The 18,793-nt window shown below is 43.0% G+C and overlaps 1 protein-coding gene and 1 long non-coding RNA gene across 2 annotated transcripts in view; both read right to left on the bottom strand.

The window, feature by feature from the left end:
* Positions 1–18,793, bottom strand: part of ROR2 (receptor tyrosine kinase like orphan receptor 2) — a 162,687-nt gene that overhangs the window by 109,182 nt on the left and 34,712 nt on the right. The window lies entirely within an intron of this gene.
* On the bottom strand, positions 10,756–14,247 carry LOC309514785. The gene is made up of 2 exons (XR_014212200.1): positions 14,144–14,247; positions 10,756–11,135 (listed from the first exon to the last, which is right to left on the bottom strand). It is a non-coding gene; the product is annotated as an uncharacterized lncRNA (long non-coding RNA).

Here is an 18,793-nt window from a genome sequence, read left to right as displayed (position 1 = left end):
AACACTTCCTCCCTGGTTATATTTGATCTAAACAAAATGCAAAAATTCTCCATGTACTATATAAGCTCAGGAAGAAATTCCCAGAGCATTTTTATTTTGAAGTTGTCATTGCACTTATATAATTATTTTGTTATCTTGGTTACCTACCTGGTTTTCTTCCTTTTTAAACAAACAAACTCAGAAGGGCTGTCAGAGTTTCAGGAACCACAAACCAAGCATGTTGCTTTGTGGCAAATGCCCGCTCCGTGTCCCTGGTGGTGTTGAGAAACCCTAACCCACCAAGTTATAATTCCCAAGGCCAAAGGGAAGTACATCTCTCTCACGCAAAAACAAACACACACTAAAACTTTCATTTTGAAGCTCGTGTGTACAATGAAATACAGAAACTAACAGGTAGCCAATCTTTTGTTGTTGTTGATGAAGATGATGATGATGATGATGATGATGATGGTGATTATTATTATTATTATTTTACTTATACCCTGCCCACCTAGCTGGGTTTCCCCAGCCACTCTGGACGGCTCCCAACAGAATATTAAAAACATGATAAAACATCAGACATTAAGAACTTCCCTAAACAGGGCTGCCTTCAGATGTAGTTGTTTATTTCCCTGACATCTAGTGGGAGGGCATTCCACAGGATGGATGCCACTTCAGAGAAGGCCCTCTGCCTTGTTCCCCGTAACCTCACTTCTCGCAATGAGGGAACTGCCAGAAGGCTCTTGGAGCTGGACCTCAGTATCTGGGCTGAATGATGGGGGTGGAAACACTCCTTTAGGTGGACTGGGCCAAGGCCATTTAGGGCTTTAAAGGCTAGCACCAACACTTTGAATTGTGTTCGGAAACATACAGGGAGCCAATGTAGGTCTTTCAGGACCGGTGTTATATGGTCTTGGCGGCCACTCCCAGTCACCAGTCTGGCTGCTGTATTCTGGATTAGTTGTCGTTTCGAGGTCACCTTCAAAGGTAGCCACAAGTAGAGCGCAGTGCAGTTGTCCAAGCGGGAGATAACCAGAGCATGCACCACTCTGGTGAGACAGTCTGCGGGCAGATAGGGTCTCAGCCTGCGTACCAGATGGAGCTGGTAGACAGCTGCCCTGGACACAGAACTGACCTGCGCCTCCATGGACAGCTTGTGAGTCAAAATGACTCCCAGGCTGTGCACCTGTTCCTTCAGGGGCACAGTTACCCCATTCAGGACTAGGGAGTCCTCCACACCTGCCCGCCCCCTGTCCTCCAAAAGAGTACACCAGGTGAAAGAAACCACAATCTCAGGTTCAGACCTAACACTAAGATACCCCCATCCCGGTTTGTTTTCCCACGCATGCAAAAAGGGGAGCAAAGTGGGAGCAATTGGGCTGCATGCATAGTATGGCTTACTAAACCAAGAACCTTGGACTAAATGTTTTGTGCAAATACACCCATTGCCAAAATATCCTTGCACAAAGCAATTTTTGCCTATGAGGCTTGCCATAGTTTGGGCTATTTGGCTTGCCACCCTGATTCTGCTCCCACCCTCTCTACCCAGCCCGTGAAAGTGTGAAAAAAGGCAACTGCCAAGTGAAAATGGAATTTATGACGTTCACAAAATCCTTTCGGGGACAGGGTGGGGAACCTGTGGCCATCTAGATGTTGTTGGACTCCCAACTCCCATCAGCCCCCGCTAACATGAACAAAGTCCAGTGATGTTGATTGCCGAGAGTCCAAGAACATCTGAAGAACCACTGTTTTACCAGCCCTGTTTTCAGGAAACAATGTAGCTGTCAACCCCTTGAGAGAAACAATTGAATTACCATTGCCCATTTGAGTGTACAGTGGTACCTCGGGTTAAGAACTTAATTTGTTCTGGAGGTCCATTCTTAACCTGAAACTATTCTAACCTGAGATATCACTTTAGCTAATGGGGCCTCCCACTGCTGCTGCCCCACCGCTGCACTAATTCTGTTCTCATCCTGAAGCAAAGTTCTTAACCTGAGGTACTATTTTCGGGTTAGCCGAGTATGTAACCTGAAGCGACCGCAACCCAAGGTACCACTGTATACAATATCTAAATTATCAATTACATTTTACCCTTTTCAGGGTGGTTTCCATGCAACATTTTCTAAACCACACCTTGCCTTTCCTCTGTCTGAATGGAAAGCTTAAAAACAGACCCCCTTGGTGGACGTGGGGAGATATTTGTTACCTGGAGACAGAGAGCACAAAGTGCTCTAAATATTATTGGGGTATGTGCTAGCAGTAATAATAATAATAATAATAATAATAATAATAATAATTATAATTATAATTTATTATTTATACCCCAAGTTCTTTACCCAAGGGACTATTTCTGGGTTAGTGGAGTCTGTAACCTGAAGCATCTGTAACCTGAAGCGTAGTTAACCCGAGGTACCACTGTATTAATTTCTCTCTCTCTGTCTCTCTCTCTCTGTGTGTGTATACACACACACACACACACATATTCACATTGGGCTGATATGGAGGGTGGCATGGCATGCAGCAGCTAAGAAAAATCGCAAAAGTACTCCAACCGAGCCAAGTTTTATACGGACGTAAAATATTTGCATTCTACACAAAAGTCTGGTTGGGTATGGGTGCAATTCTTTTCCCACACAACATACAGTGGTGCCTCGCAAGACGAAATTAATTCGTTCCGCGAGTTTTTTCGTCTAGCGAATTTTTCATCTTGCGAAGCACGATGTCGGAAAAGTTTTGGGAAAGCTTCAAAAATCACCAAAAAACTCAAAAAAGGCTACCACACCGCGTTCTATGAGTTGCTCCTCGAAGTCAAGTCGCAACTGTATTAACGGTGTTAAGAAAAAGGAAACAAACTTGCAAGACGTTTTCGTCTTGCGAAGCAAGCCCATAGGGAAATTCGTCTTGCGAAGCAGCTCAAAAACCGCGAAAACCTTTCGTCTAGCGAGTTTTTCGTCTTGCGAGGCATTCGTCTTGCGGGGCACCACTGTATTGTGGTCAGAGTTATCCAGCTCTGATGAGCCCACTGTGAAAGGCTATCATTGTAAACATTTTGGCTTGGAGGCAAATCCCATGGAGATCAAAGGGTCCGATTTCAAAATAAACATGCTTCAATTTTGATGTGCAAATAATCATAGTTTGCAGATCAGTATAAAAATAGAAGGAAATGCGTTCTGTTTTTCAGAAACAAGACAATCAGTCAGATCTAAAGGAGGGTCATTATGCTTTCTAGTTCTGCTGAAATAAAGGGAACAACGTTGGCATGACCAACACAACAATTCTAATACCTAGATCTTTGAAAGGGGTTAGGATTGGGAAGAGATGCCTCTCCATCCACAGAGAAGGGTGGGTACAACCACTAAAGTTCCCACTGGCAGTATATTTATATGTTTACTCAACCCTTCAACAATGGTCCTATGGTGGGTAACATTACAATATAAAATTGCAGATGAAACATAAAATATCAGCACCACTTTTTCATCTGAATTCAGCTTCCATTTTTCAATCTGCATCCATCCCATTACCACCTCCAGGCAATGGTCCAGCATCTGAACTTCCTCCCAGCTTCTGGGTCATGTGGCCAGCATGACTAAGCCGCTTCTGGCAAACCAGAGCTGCGCACGGAAACGCCGTTTACCTTCCCGCCGGAGCGGTACCTATTTATCTACTTGCACTTTGACGTGCTTTAGAACTGTTAGGTTGGCAGAAGCAGGGACCAAGCAACGGGAGCTCACCCCGTCGCAGGGATTCGAACTGCCGACCTTCTGATCGGCAAGCCCTAGGCTCTGTGGTTTAACCCACAGCGCCACCCGCGTCCCCAATATACCAATATACCAATTCATTAGTAATTATAAAAAATGCCAACATAAAGTATTGCATCAACTCAACCAAAGCAATCCTAAACCATCAGTGCCCTAATAATAAGCTTCATCGCTAAGTCCCACACACTTTCAAAAATGTAAGATAAAATATTACAGCATTTTTATAAGAGATGGTTTGTCTAAGGAGAAAGTATTTTAGCATGCAGTCAAAAGCCAAATCAAATGAAAAATGCAGTTGTCAAAAGGAAGATAATTCCTTCCCATTTTAGATATCTGGAATACATTATTTCAGGCAGCATGGAATTGCTTCTGGCTACAGTCGTGGAATGGATTTTAAGTGAAACCTGGTGTTGGTGCACATAAATGTTTTCCCCAGGTGCACAAAACACCATCTAAAGAACATTCAGATCTATGGCCACCAAACTTGTAGTTGGTTTTCTTGTGGTGGCTCGATGAGGATTCTCTTAATTACCTGCAGTTTTTGATTATAGCAATTTTAGCTTCTATTTAATGTTTATGGTCCAAAGCTATTACTAGCTGCTTTAGTAAGAGCTGCTTCAAGGCAGTAAGTGGCCTTTTCGTACATAGCCGTAGGACAATCTATTGCAGAATATGAATACTTTTGAGGTGTACTTACGTAACCTACACGGACTTTAACACAGGAAAAGAATGAAAATACCAACTCAATTCCAGGAAATATGGTTGTCTTTTAATCTCATTCCCCTTTTAAAGGCAAACTCCCAGATTTCTGTGGAATTATATCCTAAGCAAATATGCTTAAGACAGCAGCCTTACAACTCAGACCTGTGATTTTTTTGTCCTGAAATTATATCTCGCATAGAAAGGTAGATTTTTCTCATTTGCAGGCCGAGAGAATGAAGTTAGTTTCATGGGCAGAATTTTAAATATTTTGTAATACTGAATATAAATTTCACTTTACCTAAGCGATGAACAATTGAGCTGCGTCTGAAATTCAAGATGGAACCCAATATGGCTGCTGCGTGTTAAGGTTCCCATGCCACCCCCCCCCTAAATAAATCACACATCACACATCCATTTTTGTTTAGGTTTTTAGCATAATTTTTGGCCACAACTTTATTCAAATACAAAAAATGCGAGTGGTTGCTAAGGCATTGGTTATGACTATTTGTCCTTGCCCAGGGACAGAACTGACTTCCAGATTCCAGCGGAAGCCAGCGTGGGAAACAAGTATTGGGTGAGAAATGAAGCTGGGCATCAGTCCCTCACTTCTCACCCGCATGTTCCTGTGGGGCTTGCACAGCCTAAGTCCGATGCCAGGGACAAGGACGAAAAGAATGGCAAGCCCCTGGATTCCTTTAACGGAATTCCCTTTCCGCACCACCATTGGAGGGGTAGGCACTTATCCCTCCACCAATTTTAGCCAATGCCTAACCGCCATAGAGCCCTAACAGCCAAGAGGATGCCAAGAGTTGGGCATCCAGCATTTAAGACCTCTGACCCCACCTCCAAATTTGGCAACATTCAATTCTCCCCAGTAACTCAATTTAACCATTTTGCTGCCTGGGTCCTGCTCCAAAATCTGCCCAGCAACAATAGGGTGGCCTGTATCCCCAACCGCAACACGTGCTCTCTCCTATGGAGAACACGCTTTCTCCAATTTGCAATTGTGCCTCTGCCTCTCTCAGACTGTAACACCTGCTTCAAATGCACTCAAAAATTCAAAACGAGTAACGAAGGAAGCAGCAGAGACAGGTGAAATGAATGTCTAAGCATCTAAGATATAGCATCACCGCTGGCTGTGTACTCTGAAAGAAGTGTCCATTTCAGAAAATACAAGTTATAAATTACTTCTGACAAATTGACTTTCATCTGCCTTGTACAATGACAAGAACAGAGATACTACTCAAGACTTCACAAGATTCCTGCTTCCTGCTTTGCTCAGACCATGCCCCCAAGCCTTCCTCTGTTACTTTACAGAAACCTGCAATTTATTTTACCTCAACAGGCAACGAAAAATCACCGCCAATGGGAAAGGTGAGTTAAAAACCTCACTTCTGCAGAAATTACCTTATGAAACCATGAAGATCATGCTTAAAAGAGCAGGTGTTTCTGATGTTTAAAATGATTTGTCTATTGATTTATTTTCTGCCACAAATTCCAGATATGCTGGAGTTTTGGGGAATTCTGTACATGTTTTCAGGCACTATCTCCTTAGCCAGGCATGTCCAAAGTCCATTTTGAGGGCCTAATCCAGACACCAGACACCAGTCGATTTAATCTGGCCCCCATGGCAGTATATGTCCTAGGTCAAAATCTCTGGGGTAAAATTGTTTTTTAAAAAACATAAAAGCTCAACAACTTTGGTCAGCCCTCCCACATGTTAACTTCATCAAATCTGGCCCTCTTTGAAAAAGGTTTGGGCACCCCTTGCAGAAAACTTTTTTTTCTGGTGGGGTGTCCTTAGCTATTGGTTTACATGCTTCTAGGCTTAGATTTGACACTAAGAAGACTTCCAAGACACTTTTCTTGTTTAAATCAACCCCCACAGATAAACTTTAAAATCAAAACTTCATTATCACTCCCAAACCTTTTTATTTTTTATTTTGCAATATCACTCTGCTAGGCCACTCCTAGCTTGGAAATCAATATATGAATGATTTCAAAATGACTCCAGTTCCAACATATTTTTGAAAGGTTTCTTTGTTACTGCATTCCAAAAACATAGTCTAATGTTGGAGAACACTGGATCCCGTTAAGTTAACTGAATTTTTTCGTGGGTCTATCAGGAGCTCTGAAGAAGAAAACAGAGGAGATGCTTAAGTGAAATGTTTATTATGCTCATAACAAAAAACAATGCCTAGGCGAAATTCTGGGATGATAGTAAATAATGAAAGAGGTCCTGTTTACTTCAAGGGCCTAAAAGGGCTTTTCTCTTAGTTTCTTAAATGAGTATTACAAACTAGAAATAGGTGCTCTAAGTCTGCTAACTCCTGTGTCAAAATAAAGCCAACTAGAAACAGAATTGACCCCCTATTTCACCCCTGAGCTCCAGCAAACCCTTGGCAGCACACAAAAGAATTTATGGTGGGAAATTACTAAAACAGGAAAAAACCTAACTCCAGTGCTCTTGAAATATAACCATAGAAAATGTAATTTATGATCAGGGAAATTGCAAAGTTATTTTCCGTACTCTGTTTTCAGAAGTCACTGAGGACAGAATTGACCCCAGTTATCTTAGGTGTTTGGTAGTTTCACCTTCTCATTCCTTTCAATAAGGGTGAAATCGGACTATGGGGTGGTGTGAGACACCACAGGTCAACTAAGCCCATAACTGGAATACATGGTGTAGGAAGTGATTTGGGTTTTCTAAAAGTGCCTGGATTATGTTCTGTAAGGAAGTCTCTTCTCAAGGTCTTGCCACTAGGCCAATTGCACTGGAGAGGTGTCATGGCTCAGTGGCAGAGCATGTGCTCAGCATTCAACAGGTCCTGGGTTCAAACCCTGGCATTTCCACATGAAATCATGGAGAGTCAGCGAGGTAAAGGAAACAACTGTGTGTGTTTATATTATATTATATTATTATTAAATTTTCTGTTTTACAATTTAAAATATTCATTTAAATAACCTTAAAATGCCAATGACTTCCCTTCTTCTCTTCCTATGCTCATTGTGTATATCATAAATCCCTGCATATTTTACATAAACTAAACCATTCAGTATTCCATTATTACATCTAACAAAACTTGTTTACACTGCTGAATTTATCTTAATGCTGCCCACGTTTTCAAATATACAATTTCCCCTATATATTCAATAAACATTTCCCCATCTTCTTTAAACGTATGTTCTTCTTGTTTTCTTATTCGATATGTTAAATCCACAAGCTGCGCATATTCCATCAGTTTAAGTTGCCATTCTTCTTTGGTTGGGACTTCGCTCATTTTCCATTTTGGGGGTAACAAAACACGGGCCACAGTAGTGGCATTCATAAAGAACCTTTTTTGACACCTGGGAATTTCCATCTGAATTATCCCCAACAAAAAGGACTCTGGTTTGTTTGTTTGTTTTTTGGAAAAGTACTTTTAAACATTTTTTTCAATTCATTATGGATCATTTTCCAATTCTCTTTTACCCTTTTACAAATCCACCACATACGATAAGTCAAGTCATTTTCTTAGGCGACCTTCCAACAAGAAGCAGCCACAGCAAATGCAGACATGAACCTCACACTTGCTTTTGTGGTTTCAGTGTAACATGGGAAAGGGACACTTGTGCCTCCGTCCTTCAGGGAAATGCATGAAGCTGCCTATCTATCAACCACAAGACCACCGACAGCAAGGTTAAAGTTTACTGGGAAATGATATATAATGAATTGAAAAATATGCTTAAAATAACGCTTGAAAAACAACAACCCAGAAGCGTTCCTTTTGGGAATTATAGGGTCAGAACTACCCAAACTGTAGAGAAATTTATTTATGTATGCGACTACAGCAGCAAGAATGTTACTTGCCCAAAAATGGAAAGAAGAAGAGGTCCCAGCGAAAGAAGAATGGATACAAAAACTTGTGGAGTATGCAGAAATGGTGTAACTTACCGGAAAAATAAGAAATCAAGATGAATTTTTTCTAAAAGAATGGAAATGATTTATTGAATATTTACAAATAAACTGTAAACAGTTAAGAACATTGGCAGAATTGTTGTAATAACCTACAGTTTTATAAGAACATATATTTAAAGTAGATGAATACATGAGTATGTTAAGTTAATGTGGAATATGCAGAAAATATAAAAAATAAATTTAAGGAACTGCAGAAAGAGAAAGAGTAGATATATACCTGCCACACAGCAAAGACAGGTGCAATTCTTCGGGGAAGGCCATACTGCAGTGGTATAGCATCTGCTTTGAATGGAGGTCCAAGTTGCAAGGTAGGGCTGGGAACGGCCCCTGTCTGAAACCCTAGAGAGCCTCTCACACTGGCCGTCAGTGTACGGTAAAGGTAAAGGACCTCTGGACGGTTAAGTCCAGTCAAAGGCAACTCTGGGTTATTTGTGGGCCATAGGAATTTGTTCATTTTTTTCTTCAAAATATAGTCCAGCCACAAGGTCTGAGGGACAGTGGACCCCTGCTGAAAAAGTTTGCTGACCCCTGGCTTTAAACTGAAGTTAATCCAACAAGCAGAATTTTAAGTTTGTGACAGGAGTCTCTCCCCCCCCCCCCAAATCCTTCAGACTGGGTTCCTCTCTTCTCCCGTATAAAACAAACGGAGCTGCAGGAGGTTTATAAGCCCTTTGCCAGACCTGATTTATTTTCTTAAATAGCTTGCAAATTTAGTAATTGAGTTCTTCAGGAATGTACCTCCTAACGGCACTTCCTGTAGTATTTAAAATCCCAGTTAAGCTTCCAAGCAGAATGCAAACATTCAATGCTGAGTGTGCAATAAGCTCCCATGTGCATAAAAACATTGCTGATTAGAATTATCATGTAAAATTATTCAATAAAGCCTTATCGATGTGGTAAATGCCTGCATACAATAGCTACCTGTGTATTTTTCATCTTTGTTGGAAGCCGCCCAGAGTGGCTGGGGAAATCCAGCCAGATGGGCGGGGTACAAATAATAAATTGTTGTTGTTGTTGTTGTTGTTGTTGTTGTTAAAGATATTACTTTTTTATAGTAAGTGCAGTTCCACAGAGCAGTTATGACCCCATGTTGAATCCCAAACTGCTAGGGATGTAAGAAGCGACAAATATTGCAAGCCAAAGGGCATGGCCAATCATGTGGATCTAAACCATCCAATAGAAACACTGCCAGAAAGGAGGTACCAAATCCAGTATCACCTGAGCTCTGCAAGTGCGGCTTTCTTCTGACTGAAGTGCAGTTGTTTGAGGACTGGGACATTTGCAGGGAAACCAAAATGCTTGTTGACAAAGCTATTGCACTACCAACCTTACTGTATGCTTGTGAAACATGGACCACTTCTAAACGCCATCTCCAACTCCTCGAAAGATTCCATCAACGGCGTCTCCCCAAAAATTTACATGTCACTTGGGAAGACAGGCAAACTAATGCAAGTGTACTGGAAGAAGCAAAGATCACCAGTGTTGAAGCAATGATTCTTCAACATCAACTTCGTTGGACTGGTCATGTTGTGCGGATGCCTGAAGATCGTCTTCCAAAGCAGCTACTCCATTCCGAACTTAAAAATGGAAAGTGTAATGCTGGTGGTCAACAAAAGAGGTTCAAAGACTCTCTCAAGGCAAATCTAAAATAATGTAGTATAAACACTGACAACTGGGAAACACTGGCCTGCGAGCGCTCCAGTTGGAGAACAGCCTTTACCAAAGGTGTCATGGGCTTTGGAGATGCTTGAACTCAGGACATAAGGGAGAAAGGCGCTAAGAGGAAGGCATGCTTGGCAAACCCTCACCGTGATCAACTCCCACCTGGAAACCTCTGTCCCCACTGTGGAAGGGCATGTGGATCCATAATTGGCCTCCACAGTAACTTATAGACCCACAGTTAAGACCGTTTTCATGGAAGACAATCTTACTCGGCTACAAGTGATCACCAAAGAAGAAAAAGACCAGCTTGGTTAGAGACATACATGTGATCAATCCCATTTATGTTGTTATAATAGCACTCCCTGCAGTAAGGAAGTATGCTGTGAAAGCTCAATGTCTGAGTAGGTACAAAGCCCAATATACTAGGTGCTCAATATATATTAGCCTGATTCTCCAGGTGCTCTCTTAGTCCAAATATTGAAGAGAAGGAAGCAATTATAAACAAATAATTCACTTATTGAGATTCTACCCCTCCCCAAATTGCCATTTTCATTTGTTCCATTCCATTGTCACATAATAGCAAAAAACTAGAGTGACATTCTCCCCCCCCCACACGTAAACTGCCCTGAGACCCCCAGGTATAGGGTGGTATATAAATAATAATAATAATAATAATAATAATAATAATAATAATAATAATAATAATAATAATACTTTATTTTGGACAAAAACATTGTATTTAAAATTATTAAGGGGGAAATGTTTTTTATTTTTTAAAGAACAATTTAATCCATGATTTAGAGCCAATTAATGCATAATGATGCTCAGTCCAAATCTGGTTTTTTTTTTGTTTTTTTCCTTATTAGGCTCCCTTCATTCCGTCACCATTATACAAGGGCTGTGCTGTTACAGTGAAGAATTCTTTAATCACTTCTGACATGCATCCACTTTTCTACTTGGCTTGGCCCCAGCAAACATAGTCGTGCTCTACCTCACTTAATTTCTCTCCGCAGCCTTCCCTTTTCCTTTGGGTAACATACCTCATTTCAAAGGTTACAACTTGCCACGAGATTCATCTAGAGAGGAAGGACGCAGCTGGCTCAGGAACAAGGTTTTTCTTGGATTCACACTGTGCTCAATATCTAAAGCAAAGAGGTACCAGGCTCAAGGCTCCCTGGAAAATTTCCCCTTTAACCTAAACACGCTTTTCTCTAACTATAGATGTTAAGGGGTCTTATTGTGGTCATTCAGCTGTTTGGGGAAAACACAGTGCACATACTCTGCAGAGACATGGGATGGGAAAATTTCCCCACTACTATGCTTTTTTCCATGGAAAAGTTTCCATTACTAAAATGCATTGTTTTCTAAAATTAAACAATACCAATGAACCTAGAATCATAGAATCATAGAATCATAGAGTTGGAAGAGACCACAAGGGCCATCGAGTCCAACCCCCTGCCAAGCAGGAAACACCATCAGAGCACTCCTGACATATGGTTGTCAAGCCTCTGCTTAAAGACCTCCAAAGGAGGAGACTCCACCACACTCCTTGGCAGCAAATTCCACTGTCGAACAGCTCTTACTGTCAGGAAGTTCTTCCTAATGTTTAGGTGGAATCTTCTTTCTTGTAGTTTGGATCCATTGCTCCGTGTCCGCTTCTCTGGAGCAGCAGAAAACAACCTTTCTCCCTCCTCTATGTGACATCCTTTTATATATTTGAACATGGCTATCATATCACCCCTTAACCTCCTCTTCTCCAGGCTAAACATGCCCAGCTCCCTTAGCCGTTCCTCATAAGGCATCGTTTCCAGGCCTTTGACCATTTTGGTTGCCCTCCTCTGGACACGTTCCAGTTTGTCAGTGTCCTTCTTGAATTGTGGTGCCCAGAACTGGACACAGTACTCCAGGTGAGGTCTGACCAGAGCAGAATACAGTGGCACTATTACTTCCCTTGATCTAGATGCTATACTCCTATTGATGCAGCCCAGAATTGCATTGGCTTTTTTAGCTGCCGCGTCACACTGTTGGCTCATGTCAAGTTTGTGGTCAACCAAGACTCCTAGATCCTTTTCACATGTACTGCTCTCAAGCCAGGTGTCCCCCATCTTGTATTTGTGCCTCTCATTTTTTTTGCCCAAGTGCAATACTTTACATTTCTCCCTGTTAAAATTCATCTTGTTTGTTTTTGCCCAGTTCTCTAATCTGTCAAGGTCGTTTTGAAGTGTGATCCTGTCCTCTGGGGTGTTAGCCACCCCTCCCAGTTTGGTGTCATCTGCAAATTTGATCAGGATGCCCTTGAGTCCATCATCCAAGTCGTTGATAAAGATGTTGAATAAGACCGGGCCCAAGACAGAACCCTGTGGCACCCCACTAGTCACTCTTCTCCAGGATGAAGAGGAGCCATTGATGAGCACCCTTTGGGTTCGGTCAGTCAGCCAGTTACAAATCCACTGAGTGGTAGCAGTCAAGACCACATTTTACCAGCTTCTTTACAAGAATATCATGGGGCACCTTGTCAAATGCCTTGCTGAAATCAAGGTAGGCTACATCCACTGCGTTCCCTTCATCTACCAGGCTTGTAATTCTGTCATAAAACGAGATCAGGTTAGTCTGACATGACCTATTTTTCAGAAATCCATGCTGACTATTGGTGATCACAGCATTCCTTTCTAGGTGCTCACAGACTGTTTGCTTAATGATCTGCTCCAGAATCTTCCCTGGTATTGATGTCAGACTGACTGGGCGGTAATTATTTGGGTCCTCTCTTTTCCCCCTTTTGAAAATAGGGACAACATTTGCCCTCCTCCAGTCTGCCGGGACTTCGCCTGTTCTCCAGGAATTCTCAAAGATGACTGCCAGTGGTTCTGAGATCACATCTGCCAGTTCTTTTAATACTCTTGGATGCAGTTCATCTGGCCCTGGAGACTTGAATACATCTAAACTAGCCAAATATTCTTGTACTATCTCCTTAGTTATTCTGGGCTGTGTTTCCTTTGCTGAATCATTTGCTCCAAATTCTTCAGGTCGGGCATTGTTTTCTTTATCGGAGAAGACTGAGGCAAAGAAGGCATTGAGGAGTCCAGCCCTTTCTGTGTCCCCTGTTTGCATTTCACCATCTTCTCCTCTGAGTGACCCCACTGTTTCTTTGTTCTTCCTTTTGCTACGAACATACCCATAAAAGCCTTTTTTGTTGCTTTTAACCTCTCTAGCAAGCCTGAGTTCATTCTGTGCTTTAGCTTTTCTGACTTTGTGTCTACACGTGCTGGCTATTTGTTTGAACAGTTTCAAAGCACAGTTAAAGAATAATATTTTCCTCTTCTTGAAGCCAGTGCAGGATAACACCACCCACATAGTGGTGTTCTAGTGCCCACTCGAGAAAGGGGGTAAGAATGGGGCATGCTGGCAACTCTCCACTGTTGCCAACCATGCCTTCCAGCCAGCGACAGAAACTAAGCTAATCGCCAAATGGCTTGTTATACGAAGGTTGCAGTGGCCACAACAGAACGTCTAGGCACCATTGTTTTCCCCTCCAGTGAAGTTTCTTGTTATGGTTATTATTAGTTTCATTTCTATGCTACTTTATATTTTAAAGGGGAAAAAACTCAAAGCGCTCTACAACACATTAAGACATCAAATAAAACAATTCAGAATAAAACCAATGCAAGCTTAAAGGAAAATATTTTTCCTTTTTGCTTTCCCCATATCCATGTACCTACTTAATTTATATGGCTGCCCCATAACAGAAGTACTCTAGATAAAAAAGGTAAAGGTAAGGGACCCCTGGATGGTTAAGTCCAGTCAAAGGCGAGTATGGGGTTGCGGTGCTCATCTCACTTTCAGGCCGAGGAAGCCGGCGTTTGTCCACAGACAGCTTTCCAGGTCATGTGGCCAGCAGGACTAAACTACTTCTGGTGCAAGAGAACACTGTGACGGAAACCAGAGTGCACAGAAACACCATTTATCTTCCCACTGCAGTGGTACCTATTTATCTATTTGCACTGGCATGTTTTCTAACTGCTAGGTTGGCAAGAGCTGGGACAGAGCAACGGGAGCTCACCCCATCACAGGGATTCGAACCGCTTACCTTCTGATCAGCAAGCCCAAGCTCAATGGTTTAGACCACAGCACCACCCATGTCCCAAATAAGCAAGCACACAATCACGGATAGGTCCACCCGCCATTGTGAGGCTCAAAGCAATGAAGATTATGCCTCCTCAGCTGTTGTCATTGGCTGTGGGTTTCTTGTGATGTCACAAAAGCACTTGGCAACTGAGTGGATATAAAGGCAGGCCAAGGGGAAAGCCCTTTTCTGTTTCCAGCAGGACACACCTGGCAATGAATGTGACATTCAGCACTGCCCAGGTTTCTTCCACTTGGAGGAAGCAAACTGGTGAATGGAAGGAAGCAATCCTCTGGCAGTGGGATGCTAGGGAGCAATAATAAGGTATGTTTGCTTGCTTGAAGGCTGCTGATATCCATGGTTGGAAGCTGGCTGATGTCCTATGATGGACCTAAGAGAAGCTGGCAGATGTTGGTGGATGGAAGCCAGTAGCTTTTGGATTTGGAAGTTGGTGGAGGCTACAAGGCTAAAGCAGACTGGTTTTTGTGGATGTTGGATGATGGAAGTTCACCTTTGGAAGACAGTTTACAGAAGCCAGTGGATATTTGTGGACTGAAGCCAGGGCACAAATGTGAATGGATATCATGTTTTTGGATGTCGGCTGGAATATGTGTGAGTACATGGGATGTTTCAAATGTGGTTGAGGCGGAATGGTGTTTGCATGTTCACGAATGTGATGTGTGAAAGAATAGATGAAACCCATGGGAAGGGGGATATAGGTTTCAGAGAATAAGGAAATCATGTTTGGGAGGGACCATGAGGGCCATCTAGCCCAACCCCTTACAACGCAGGAATCTTTTGCCAAATTTGGGACTCAGCACATGACCCTGATCCTATCATTTCTGTTACTTCTTTCCTCTCATGTTCTTTAAGGTTTTTTAATAGCAACCCTGAAATTAAGAGCCTCATATATTTTGTTTTCATGTTGTAATGTTGTGAACTGGCCTGTGATCTTTGGATGAAGGGCAGTATTCAAATTTTAATAGCAGTAATTGTAGTAATAGTAGTAAACTTGCACTGGAGCTGGGACAGAGCAACGGGAGCTCACCCCATCGCGGGGATTCGAACTGCCAACCTTCTGATAGGCAAGCCAGGGGTGGAGCAGTGGTTAGAGTGTTGGACTAGGACCTGCGATGTCTGGGTGACTTTGGAGTCAGTCACAATCTCCTTACCTATTTCACAGAGTCCTTGTAGGGATTAACTGAGCAGGGGGATTCTTTAATAAAAATTATTTTTTAAAAAACCCTATCTGTAGAAAACACAACCTGAAGAAAGAGACAATGCGTGTACTTTTGTAAACAAGGAAAATCTTTAATAAAAATTATTTAAAAAACAAAAACTGAGGAGCGGGGTGAACCATATACTCCTTGGATAAAAATGTGGGATATAAACACAGTAAATAAGCTCTTCTGCATAAGGAAGCTGATGAGGGCACCCTAATGAAAATGTCAGTCACCAACCTGGCATCCAGAGTTCTCCACATAGAACCCGCGCCAGTAGCAAAATGCGCCTGGCTAATTTCTAACACTGGCCTTCCCACCACCCCCAGATTAGGCATTGGTGTGAAAAGTTCCTATATGAGCTCCTGTGTGCACTCAGGGACTTTGAAACAATTGAGTGTTTCCAAATACATGGAGCAGCTCTATACACATAGGCCAGGGGTCTGCAACCCGCGGCTCCGGAGCCACATGTGGCTCTTTTACACCTTTGCCACGGCTCCGGGGCGGATACTAGCGAGGGGAGGAGGCGCATTGTGCGCCCTGACACTCCCCACTGTGGTGGGCGTTGTACTGGCTGTGCCGTGCGTTAGTCACACAACGTCCCGACATCACCTCTCCGGTTTTGCGGCTCCCAGTTGTTTTCTTCTTCGGAAACGGGTCCAAGTGGCTCTTTTTGTCTTAAAGGTTGCAGACCCCTGACATAGGCCCTATTCACAGCAGTGCTGAAGGAGCAGGCAACAACAACAGCAGCAGCAACAACAATAACAACAATAATAAATTATACCTTGCCCATCTGGCTGGGTTTCCCCAGCCACTCTGGGCGGCTCCCAACAGAATATTAAAAACACGATAATACATCAAACATTAAAAACTTCCCTAAATAGGGCTGCCTTCAGATGTCTTCTAAAAGTCAGGTATTTGTTTATTTCTTTGACATTTGATGGGAGGGTTTCCACAGGGTGGGTGCCACTACCGAGAAGGCCCTCTCTCGCAGTGAGGAAACCAGCAGAAGGCCCTCGGCGCTGGACCTCGGTGTGCAGGCTGAGCAATGGGGGTGGAGATGCTCCTGTATTGGGCCAAGGCCATTTAGGGCAGGCATCCCCAAACTCAGCCCTCCAGCTGTTTTGGCACTACAACTCCCATCATCCCTAGCTAACAGGACCTGTGGTCAGGGATGATGGGAGTTGTAGTCCCAAAACAGCTGGAGGGCTGAGTTTGGGGATGCCTGGTTTAGGGCTTTAAAGGTCAGCACCAACACTTTGAATTGTGCTTCCAGCAGACACAACCTCCCTCTGCAATGCATACACACTGTGAGAAACATGAACACCCCCCTAATGAGTACAGGATCCAGGGCTAAGCTCAGGGACGTCCAAGCTGAGGGTCAGGGAACCTCTGGCCTTCCAGATCTTTTTGAACTGCCACTTCCAGCATCAGTGACCATTAGCCATGCTAACTGGGGAAGATTGGAGTTACAGTTGAAAAACATCTGGCAGGTCACCGGTTCCTCACCCTCAAAGTGAAGCGCTCAATAAATACTGAACTGGAAGTTATGTTCGCACTTAGTTAAGTATAAAACAAAAACAGAAAAATCCCTACTTTAAAACACATACACTCCTCTAATATGTCCCTGCAGAATCATATTATTTCTATAATAGCCACCAGCTCATGCTCTGCAAACCATTTGATCAGACAGTTGCTCTCTAAAACCAGCAACTTGACAAGACACCCAAAATAGTAAGGTGACCAGAATAACTTTCCCCAGAACTATTTTCTATTGGCAAAGTGTTCACATGTGATGTTTTAAAATTTAACAGATGTTCACTGTTCTGCTAGATTTATGATATCCACACTGCATTTTGTTTTGGACACAGATAATCTAATTCTCATATCTTGATCATCAAGCTTCTTATGTAAACGTCTATATATTTTACCTTTTAAATATTCTGGTGTATAATCGTGTTAGTCTTTTAGATTACTTACTGTCAATTTCTATCCTGTCCTCACATTAAGGGCATGGAAGGTAAAGGTAAAGGTAAAGGTACCCCTGCCCGTACGGGCCAGTCTTGCCAGACTCTAGGGTTGTGCGCCCATCTCACTCAAGAGGCCGGGGGCCAGCGCTGTCCGAAGACACTTCCGGGTCACGTGGCCAGCGTGACATCGCTGCACTGGCGAACCAGAGCCGCACACGGAAACGCCGTTTACCTTCCCGCTTGTAAGCGGCCCCTATTTATCTACTTGCACCCGGGGGTGCTTTCGAACTGCTAGGTTGGCAGGCGCTGGGACCGAACGACGTCAGCGCACCCCGCCGCAGGATTCGAACCGCCGACCTTTCGATCGGCAAGCCCTAGGCGCTAAGGCTTTTACCCACAGCGCCACCTGCGTCCCTGCATGGAAGGTACAGCAATAATAATAATAATAATAATAATAATAATAATAATAATAATAATAGATAAGTTGCATACTTAAAGCTGGACAGAACTACTTTTAATTTTAAGAGCCAGCAGTGCGGTTTGCTATGCTGTAGTTAAAGTGAAACCTGTCTCTTTGGAACAGACTTCCTTTGTCCCAGATACTGTCTCTCCAAGGCTTAGCAATTCTAAGCCTTTCCTTCCCAATTGCCACCAGCTCTTCCACACACTAAGATCCTACAGGAATATTCTGTAAATAAACTGGCACTGCATATGGGACAGGTAGCATTTCTGAAAATACTAGCTGTATTTCAACCTCCCACTGAGTATTCTAAATATTTTTTCAAGGGATACTCAACTACATTTTCCCGAAGTGTCGCATATCAAGAAAATTAATGACATTTTCCCTGCCTGTTGCAGAGGTTGCAGGTTACACTGCGGTCAACGTGACATTACGACTGTGCCTGACTGGGTGCCAATCTATATAAATCAACAGAATCAAGTAGTAAAGCTTCTCCTGGATTGTACAAGACCTGGAACAGTCTCACCATCTGAATGGTCCTTGAGAGACAATGTACACATCTAGCACAATAACAGAATACAGTGGCACCTCGGGTTACATACGCTTCAGGTTACACACTCCGCTAACCCAGAAATAGTGCCTTGGGTTAAGAACTTTGCTTAAGGGTGAGAACAGAAATTGTGCTCCGGCGGCACAGCAGCAGCAGGAGGCCCCATTAGCTAAAGTGGTGCTTCAGGTTAAGAACAATTTCAGGTTAAGAACGGACATCCAGACCAAATTAAGTACTTAACGCAAGGTACCACTGTACGAGCTCAGGACTGCAATACCTCAAGGACCCCTTCTTCACGTATGAACCTACCTAGACCCTGAGATCATCATCTGAGGCCCTTCTTCATGTGCCTCCTCCTCCAGAGGTCCAGAGGGTGACAACACAAGAACGGGACCTTCTCTGCAGTGGCTCCCT

The sequence above is a fragment of the Podarcis vaucheri genome, assembly GCF_965113315.1.
Source record: "Podarcis vaucheri genome assembly, contig: SUPER_11_unloc_1, whole genome shotgun sequence".
NCBI lineage: Eukaryota > Metazoa > Chordata > Lepidosauria > Squamata > Lacertidae > Podarcis > Podarcis vaucheri.
The sequence above is the reverse complement of the archived record's forward strand: the minus strand, read 5'-3'. Positions and strand labels throughout refer to the sequence as shown.